This window comes from Rhincodon typus, chromosome 49 (assembly GCF_021869965.1).
Source record: "Rhincodon typus isolate 14 chromosome 49, sRhiTyp1.1, whole genome shotgun sequence".
In the NCBI taxonomy this organism is placed as follows: Eukaryota; Metazoa; Chordata; class Chondrichthyes; order Orectolobiformes; family Rhincodontidae; genus Rhincodon; species Rhincodon typus.
The window spans coordinates 41,007-51,780 of record NC_063380.1 but is presented as its reverse complement, the minus strand read 5'-3'; positions in this window follow the sequence as shown (position 1 = coordinate 51,780).

Sequence of the window (10,774 nt, the reverse complement as noted above, 5' to 3'; positions counted from 1 at the left end):
TTGGATTTATCAATATTCCCAGTTGTCAGTTCAGATTTATCAATATTTCCAGTTGATGCTCATCAGGATTTATCAATCTATACCCTAGTTGACATACTTTGGGTTTATAGGTAGCCCCAGTTTGGAATTCGTCTAATTGAGCTATAACGTCCTCGAGTTTTGCAATACCTCCTTCGGATTCATCAGTATCTTCTCCGGATTTGTTAATATCCCCGGGCTGACATTTGTCAAATTGTTCAGTACCTTCTTCAAATTGATCGGCACTTCCTTCGGATATACCGCTATCCCCCAGTTGACGTGTGTCAAACTGATCAATAACATCTAATTCATTAACACGTTCTTCAGATTTATCAATATCCCCAGTTGATGTCCATCAAATTTGTCAATATTTCTGGCTGGCATTCTTCAAATAAGTTAATATCCTGGCTGACTTTCTCTCCAAATTTATCGATAACTTCTTCAATTTGTCGATACTCCCTGTTAAGGTTATTTTTTTCAAATTTATCAATAATTCGGTTAATACTCTTCAAATTTTATCAATATCATTTTCAAATTGTCAACAGCCCAGTTAATATTTATCAAAACCGTCAGTAACTTTTTGAAATTATCTCTAACTTGGTTAATATCCATTAGATTATCAACAACCTGTTTAATATTCATCAAAATTGTCAAAAACTTCAAATTTAACTATAACCCAGTTAATAGCTGTCAGATTATCCATAACCCAGTTAATATTCAACAAATTGTCAATAATCCAGTAAATTTTCATTAAGTCATTAATTGCTTAAAAGTCATAAAATAAGTCAGTTAATATTCATTAGAAGGTATCACTTACCCAGTTAATATTAATCAGATTACTAATAACCCAGTTAATATTCATTATGTTATCAATAACCTCTTCAAGTTATCATTAAACCAGTTGCTTTTCATTGAACTGTCAATAACCTAAGTAATTTCCATTAAATTATCTTTAACTTCTTCAAATTATCAAAAACTGGTCAATATTCGCTCAATTGTTAGTAACTGTGTTAAAATTCTTTCTCAGTAACCTCTTCAAACTTCCACCACCCCAGTTAATGTTCGTCAAATTGTCAATAACTTTGTCAAATTGTCGGTAATCGACTTGACATTCTTTAAATTTCCCGTAACCTTTTAAAATTTATTTAATAATTACCGATAACCCGGGTAATGTTTGTTATACTCTCAGTAACTTCAAATTCATTAAATTGTCAATAATTGAGTTCAACTTGTTTCTCAAATAACTTCTTCAAACATTCACTCACCCAGTTAATATTCATTAAAAGACCGATAACATATTTAAGTTGCTTGTAAACCAGGCCATATTTATTAAGTTATAAATAACGTCATCAAATTATTAACAAACCAGTTAATGGTTATTAAACTATCAATAAACCAGTTAATAGTCATCAAGTTGTCAAAAATTTCATCAAACTATCGATAACCTATTAATATTTATTAAATTATCAACAATTTATCAAACTCTCGTAAAACCCAGTTAATCTTACATTGCCAAACCCTGCTTAAATTTATCAATAACCTGGTTAACATTCCTTAAATTGCCCATACGTTCTTCAAATCAACAATAATCCTGTCAATATTCGTTACATTTTCAATAGTGTTGTTAATGTTTATTAAATTGTCAATAACTATTTCACATTATCAACAGATTGATTGCTATTAATTTAATTATCAATAGGCTCATCAGCTTTTAACAACCGACAATACTCGTAAAATAATATCAAACTATCAATACTCCAGTTAATGAACAATAACCTGATTAATATTAATTAAATTATTAATAAATGTGTAATATTCACTAAATTACCAATAACGCCTCTGACCTATCAATAACCCAGTTAATAGACATACGTTTATCAATAACATTCTTGAAATTATCAATAACCGGGTTAATATTCATGAAATTATCAATACCGTCTTCACATTCGCAGTACCCCAGTTGTTACTCATAAAATTATCAATTACCTGTTCGAAAAACACAGTGAAGTTTAATTAAATTGTCAACACCTACAAATTATCAGTAACCCAGTTAATATTCATTTAATAATCCCTTCAATTTATCAATAACCTGCTTAATTTTTATTATTATCTACAACACTTTCAAACTATCGATAACTCAGTTAATTTTCATTAAATGATCAATCACCCAGCGAATATCTATTAAATTATCAAAAGTTTCTATAAATTGTCTTCTATAATTTGTTAACTTATCAATAACCTCTTCAATTTATCAATAGCCTGGTTAATGTTCAGTAAATTACCAGCAACTTGGTTTTTCTTCACTAAATTTTCAAGATATCAAAAAACCATTTAATGATCATTATATTAGCAATAAACAGGTCAATATTCATTAAATTGTGAATAATTTCCAAATATAAGTATCTCAGCTAATATTTATTAAATTCTCGATAACACTGTTAAAATATCTACAGTTTAGTTATTATTGATTAACAGTAACATTTTCATATTGTCAATAATCTGCTTAATATTCAGTAAATTGATAATAACTAAGTTACTGTTCATTAATTGTCAAGAATTTTAAATTATCAGTAAGCCAATAGCCTCTTCAAATTAATGATAACTCTGTTAATATTAATTACATTATCGATAACCCAGTTAATATTCACCAAGTTATCAATATCTTCCCTGAATTATCAATAGCCCTAGTTAATTAATCTATTAACAAACCATATTTGTTACATTATCATTAACCTGTTTAATTTTCAGTTAATTCTCAACTAGACGTGTTCATCAAATTTTCAAGGACTTTTTCAAATTATCAATGTTTATTAAATTATCTATTCAAATCAACAAAAACTCAGTTACTATTCATTAAGTTATAGCTAGCGACTCCACATCATCAATAACTCAGTTATTAGTCAGTAAATTATCAATAACCTCTTCAATTTATCAATAACAAGGTTAAAATTCATTACATAAACAATAACTTATTCAAATTATCGCTATCCAACTCAACATTCATTAAATTATCAAAACATTCTTCGAATTATCAAACAGTTAAAATTCATTAAAATATCAATAACCAGGTTATACTCAACAAGTCATCAGTAACCTCTGCAAAGTTTTACTAACCCGGTTAATAATAATTAGATTATCAATAACCTATTCACATTAGCAAATAATTTCAAATTATCAAGAACCTTTTCCAATAACGCTGTGAATTTTCATTAAACTATAAGTAACTTCCTCGTATTATCACTAAATAAATTGTCAGTATCTTCAAATTATCAATAGCTCAGTTAATACTCTCTAAATTATCACTGACGTCTTTAAATTATCATTAACCCCGTTAACGTTCCTTCAATAACTCAGTAAATTATAGGTAACTTATTTACTTGGTCAACAAATTATCAGTAACCCCTTCAATTTATCAGTAACCTGGTCAATATTCATTAAAGTTTCTGTAGTCCGGTCAATACTTATTAAATTATTGGTAACCTCTTCAATGTATCAGTAACTTGGTCAATATTCATTAAAGTTTCTGAAGTCCAGTCAATATTGATTAAATTATCAGTAACCTCTTCAATTTAGTAGTAACCTGGTCAATATTCATTAAAGTTTCTATAAACCAGTCAATATTTTTTAAATTGTCAGTAACCTCTTTAATTTGTGCACCCTGGCTAATTTTTGTTATTGTTATCAATACCTTCTCCAAATTGTCAATATTCATTAAATTATCAATATCCCAGTTAATATTCATTAAATTATCAATAACGACTTCATATCAATAGCCCAGTTAGTCCTCATCAACTTATCAATAACAATTACTTTTTAAAGTTCATTAATTCATTATCGACAACATAGATAATACTCAGTCACTGATCAATAAGTTGTTTAGGTTCATTAAATTCTCAGCAATTTCAGTGTGTTCATTCAGTAATTCTCTATAGCCCGTTTAATGTTTATTAAATTATCAATAGCTTTTGTATGTTCATTTCATTGCGAATAACTTGTTAAAGTTCAATAAACAAAGATCGATAACTTAAATGTTCGTTAAATTATCAATAACTTTGAAAAGATTCATGACATGATTTGCAATAATTTTTTCACAATTGTCAATAACTTAATGTTCATAAACTCATTCTTAATAACACTGTGAATGTTCAGCGAATTACCAACTGCTCGGCAAATATGTTTTAAATTAGCAACAACTTGTTAAACAATTCAGTTAACGTTCCTTAAGATATCGATAAACTCGTTAAGGTTCATTACATTAGCAAGAACTGACTGGATATTTGTTAAATTAAAGGCAATCAGTTGAATTTTATTCTTGTTAAATGTTCATGAGTTATCAATAACTTAAATATTCACCCATAACTTAAATATTCATTAAACAGCTGTCAGCTAAAGTTCTTTGTTTTAAATATCTCCGTGAATGTTCACAAATTTACTTGTAATGTGTTCACAGAATAATTAGAATAACTGTGCTAAGGTTCATTAACTTATCGGTAGGTTGGTAAATATTCGTTGAGTAACCAGTAATTTAATTAATATTTGCTTCAATTGTTAGGATGAACTGAAATTGTTCGCTGAATAAATTAGAGAATTTTGAATGTTCATATTGTCAGTAGCTCCACAACAATAACCTGTTTGTTATGTTATCGATAACTTAGTGAATATGCACTGGATAATTATAGATAACTCAATAAATAGTCATAAACTGTAAGTCATTAAGTGTTGGTAAATAGCTTAACTTTAAGAAAAGCTCCAGTAAATGTTTTTGAAATAACTATTAATAACTAATTTAAACATTAACTGAAGAATAGGTCTCATCTCAGTAAATGTTCGCTGAATAATTGTTAATAACGCAGCAGTTCACAAAATAACTTTCCGTCGCTCAGTTATTAATAACTGTCCTTAACTGCGTAAATATTATTCCTTCCAGTAGCCAGTGTCAGTGCATCTCAGTAATCGCCTACATATCTCTCGGACTGAGTTGGTCAAAATCTTTGTTTTGTATTTTGGAAATTGCAATAAGCCACTTGGCATTTGTTCTTGCTCAGCAGTTGGGTTAACTTAACTGAAACCTGCGTTGGTTCATCCAGTTTAACATCAAGTAGCGACAGCGAGTAATTTCTCTGATCTTTGACAAATAATAACCCCCTTCCACATCAATTCACAAGTAAACTACAGATTCGGGATCTGGATTAGCATGCACCGTTCTGTTTGGCGCTAGGGCAGCCCGAATAAATAAGCTGGTTAAGTCTTTCGAAATCGCAGTTAATCTATCTCAACTCAGGTTGGGAGTTAGCAGAAATAACCCGATCGTTCCCTGCGTTAAGGTCAATCCCAATCAGATTCAGCAACGTACTTAGTAATTCATTTTTCAGATTGAAAAATGCGCTGAAACTTGACACAATTTGCGCATTACAAATTTCATTCCCCTCAATTCATCTGCAGTCTAAATATTTAGTCATTGATGTACGGACCCTATAATATCGCCGATCTAAATCCTTAATATTAATCGTCTTTGACAGCCTCTGCTCAGTAAGTGTTTCATATCCCTCATTGATCTTGAATAATCTCAAAGTCATCCGTTAAACAGTCTCACTTCCGACTGCCCAACTTTGTTTCTGGATTGAATTTATTTGAATTTTGATCCCTTCGCTGAATCTGTTCTTGGGTGCCACCGAACTCCTCTGACTCAAGAGAATTTACTCTGTATCTAACCCCGTGCTGTCCCTGGGAGTCTTTGGTTGGGGGACAGTGCAGAAGGAGCTTTACTTTCGGCGAGCAACGAATAATTGTCAGCCCGCTGAATAATTCTTCCGCTCGGAAAATATTAGCCGAGCTGGGAAGCGGATGATCGAAACACTTTCGCTGTCAGTTCGACACTTCATCTGCATGTCTAACAATCGGTCCCGCCCTACATTGGAAATTCCTTCGGAAGATCCGGGAAGAACACGGGGACGTTAAACTGCGCTCAGCGCCAAGATTAATTGATCCCGCGAGGTGTACTCAGTGGCCTGAACAGCGGCGAATCAAAGGGGAGCGCAGACGCAACTGTCCCTTCTCGTTTCCGAACGCACGGGGTGGGAGAACAATTTGGGGGGGGGAGAGAGAGCCGGCTGGTGGAAAACAGCGGGCCGCCGTCTCTGGAAACCTTCAGCGACTGAGCGAACACGACAACGGCAGAGTGAGCGACCAGCCCGCAGCGGCGCCACCTTGGCGGAGCGGAATCGGGAATGGACGCTTCGTAATTCATCAGCCGCCCCTGAAATTCAGACCCCCCCCCCCCCCCCCCCCCCCTGATGCGTCGGAAGCGATAACCATTTGCGCAGCGGAGCGACAGGGAAGAGATTTCGGCTCGCCGGAGACGGGGGGAAGGATTGCAGACGGGAGCCCGGCGCGGAGGATGAGGGCCGGTTTCTAGAGGTGGGGGCGGGGAAGCGCTCCCTGGCGCGAAATCGCGAGCCGCCGGAAAGGGTGGAGCTGGGGCTCCCCACGAGAGAAGCGGACGCCCCGCCACATGGCAGACGAGGAGGAGGAGGACTGGTACCGGCGTAGGCAGAGGGACGAGGACAGCTCGCTGGAGGACGAGGCGCGGCCGAGGGGCCCGCTGACGTGGAGCGAGAGGAGGCACAGGTCGCGCTGGGAGGACGACGGGACCAGTGCGGATGACACCACGACCTCGCCGACCGAGTCGGACGAAGGTGCGGAGCCCACGCCGCCAGGAGGAGGCGGTGTGGAGCTGGACTTGCTGTCCCTGTCACCAGGCGTGTTTGATGGGAAGGAGGGGGGCAACAGTGTAGAGGAGCTTTACTCTGTATCTAACCCCGTGCTGTCCCTGTCCTGAGGAGTGTTTGATGGGGGGTACGGTGTAGAGGAAGCTTTACTCTGTATCTAACCCCGTGCTGTCCCTGTCCCTGGGAGTGTTTGATGGGTGGTACGGTGTAGAGGGAGCTTTACTCTGTATCTAACCCCATGCTGTCCCTGGGAGTGTTTGATGGGGGGTTGGGGAAGCGACAGTGTAGAGGGAGCTGTACTCTGTATCTAACCCCGTGCTGTCCCTGGGTGTGTTTGATGGGGGGGGACGGTGTAGAGAGAGCTTTACTCTGTGTCTAACCCCGTGATGTCCCTGGGAGTGTTTGATAGGGGAGGAGCGACAGTGTAGAGGGAGCTTTACTCTGTATCTAACCCCCTATCCCTGGGGGTGTTTGATGGGGGGGGTCAGTGTAGAGGGAGCTTTACTCTGTATCTAACCCCCTGTCCCTGGGAGTGTTTGATGGGGGGGGACGGTGTAGAGGGAGCTTTAGTCTGTATCTAACCCCCTGTTCCTGGGAGTGTTTGATGGAGGGGATGATGTAGAGAGACCTTTACTCTGTATCTAACCCCATACTGTTCCTGTCTGGGAGTGTTTGATGGGGGGCCACAGTGTAGAGGCAGCTTTACTCTGTATCTAACCCCGTGCTGTCCCTGTCCCCTGGGAGTGTTTGATTGGGGGGGGGGAGCAGTGCAGAGGGAGCATTACCTTCTATCTAACCCTGTGCTGTCCCTGTCCCTGGGAGTGTTTAGAACATAGAACAGTAGAGAACAGGAACGGGTCGTTTGGCCCACAATGTTGTGCCGAACATGACTCCAAATTAAACTGATCGCTTCTGCTTGCCCTTGTTCCCTATCCCTCCAGTCCTTGCATATTTATGTGCTTATCTAAAAGCCCCTTAAATGCCCCTGTCGCATCTCCCCCCACCACCATCCCCTGGCTGTGTGTTCCAGACCCCTAGCACTCCCTATGAATAAAATTTGCCCCTCGCGTCTCCTTTGAGCTCTCCCACTCTCACCTTGAATGCTCATCCCCCCTAGTATTAGACACTTCAACTCTGGGAAAAAGATTCTGACAGTCAACCCTATCTATGCACCTCAGAATTTTATAGAGTTCTGTCTCCCCTCAGCCTTCGCCGCTCTAGAGAAAACAGCCCCGAGTTTTTCCCAGCCTCTCCTTATAGCGCGTCCCCTCTAATCCAGGCAGCATCCTGGTAAACTCCTCCTGCTCCCTGTCCAAAGCCTCCGCAACCTTCCTGTAATGTGGCGACCAGAACTCAACACAATACTCTAAAGTGTGGCCTGACCAAAGTCTTATAAAGTTGTAACATGACGTCCTGACTCTTGTACTCAGTTCCCTGACCGGTAAAGGCCAGCGTGCCACACACCTTCTTTCCCGCCCTGTCTACTCGCTTTCAGGGAGCTATGGGCTTGAACCCCAACATCCCTCTGTACCTCAGTGCCGTTCGGAGTTCTGTTATTAAATGTAAACTCTTCCTTAACGTTTGATTTCCCAAAACGCAGCACCTCACACTTACCCGGATTAAATTCCATCTGCTATTTCTCCGCCCCTATCTGCCCCAACTGATCTATATCCCGCTGTATCCTTTGACAACCTTCTACACTATCCACAGCTCCACCAGATCTTTGTATGGTCTGCAAACTCACTAGCCCACCCCATCTACGTTTTCAACCAAATCATTTATATATATCGCAAATAGCGGAGGTTCCAGTACAGATCCCTGCAGATCACCATTACTCATGGACCTCCAGCCAGAAAAACACCCTTCCACCACTACCCTCTGCCTTCTATGTACAAGCCAACTCTGAATCCATGCAGCCAAGTCACTGTGGATCCCATGCATCTTAATCTTCTGGAATGAGCCTATCATGAGGTACCCTGTCGAATGCCTTCCTAAAATCCACGTAGACAGTATCCACTGCTCTACTCTCATCGATCACCTTCATCACCTCCTCGAAAAATTCAGTCAATTCAGTAAGACATGGCCTGCCCCACACAAAGCCACGCTGCCTGTCCCTAATTAGGCCATGCTTTTCCAAATACGCGGACATCCTATCGATAAGAATTCTCTCCAGCAGCTTCCCGACCACTGATGTGAGACTCACCGGTCTGTGGTTTCCTGGATTGTCCCCGTTTCCCTTCTTGACCAGAGGGACAGCATAAGCTACTCACCAGTCCTGTGGGGACCTCTCCAGTGGCTAGCGAGGATGCAAAGATCTTGGTCAGGGGTCCCAGCAATCTCCTCTCTTGCCTCTCTCGACAACCTGGGTTAGATACCATCGGGCCCTGGGGACTTAACCGCCTCCGCGCCGCTCCAACACCGCTTCACTCTCGACCTCAAAACGCCCCTCAGCGTCCTCCGCATGGTCCTCCATGTCCTTCTCCCGGGTGAATACCCACTCGTGTAGGATCTCGCCCGCATTCTCTGCCTCCTAGCACAAGCTCCCTCCTTTACCCTGAACCCTCCCCAGCAGGGTTGAACACAGCTCCCAGCTGTTGAATGTGCCCGATAGCAGGCTCCCAATTCACGCTCCCAAGCTCCTGCCCAATACAGACGTAATATAGCCCTCCCACCAGTCGAGTAGCTTCCCACAAGGCCCTGACTCATAGTTCGCAGCCGTCTTAAAACTTTAGGGAGTTGTGGTCACTGTTACCAACATGCTATCCCCGCAGACTGAAAGGTCAGCCCCTCACTGGCCGGGTTCATCACCCGGGTCCAGTGTGGCCCCCCCCCCCTTCCCCTGGTTGGACTGTTTCAAGAAACCGGCTTGGATGCACTCCGCCCCGTCCAACCCTCTTCCTGCAAAGGGATGCCCAGTCAATTTTGGAGAAGCCACGCCAACTCTGGTTTGTTTGCACCTTTCCACGATCTCCTCAAGTGGTTGTTCCTCAGTCTCTCGATGGCTGTTGCGGGGGGTGGGGTTTCCTGCGGTATAATCCTGCCAAGGTGATTGCGCCCACCTCAGTTTTGAGACACCCCCCCTCCCGCCATTGCCTCGGTGAACGAGCCCTCCCCTCCGGGCGCGGAGAGACCCTCCTCCCTTGACGGGCGATGCAAGTCCTCCACTTCTGCTTGCTCCCTCCCTCCCTGTCTCGCCTGAAACCGTGCAACCCCTGGTACATTGGGCAGCCTGTCCTGCCACCTCCCCCCGTCTGTGGGCCAAGCACCCCTCCGACTCCCCCAGTCAGGGGGCCGCAAAATCGTCGTCCCGTGAGTTGACCCGGGCTCGAAGCTCGTCTGCCTGACCTATGACACGCTTCGGCGTTCCTTCAGCTGTCTCCGTGCACACCCCCTCCGCCCTTCCACGTCCTTCCTTTCCGATTTCCCTGGCCCTAACCTTCCCACCCCCTCCCCCGCACCTCAATCCCTCCGCTCGCTGACCTCCTGCTCTGGTTCCCAGTCCCCTGCCGCTCTGGTTTGCAGAGTAGCACCCTGTGAGGAGGCTGGTTCCTGGCCCAGCAAACCCCCACCCCTGCTCCGTCCCTCTCGTACGCCCCATCCCCCATCCCTCTCGTACACCCTCCCCCCACCTCCCCGGAAGACATCGCGTTGCTCCAAGATACCGAAAGCCTGCCCCCACCCCCAGGTCCTTAACCGCGCGCTCCTCTGTCCCGTGTCGCTTATTCCTTCCCTTCACTAGTTCCGGGGGTGACTCAGAGATTACCGGCCTGGAGTTCCTGCTTCCCTAACTCCCTGTACTGACTCGGCAGGAGCTCGTTCCCTCTGCCTGCCCTCCAGGGAGGCGACACACACACACCGCCCTGGAGTCTCAGGCCAGCCGACAGAAACGCCTGTACGTGGCCCCCTGACTCATGATACTGCGATCCCGCTGTCGCTCGCTCGCATCTCGCTTCTACAGCCAGGAGCCACTTGTGGGTCTGCAGGCCTGGCTCGCTGCTGTTCTACTCGCCTGAGAGGCTATTCCTCCC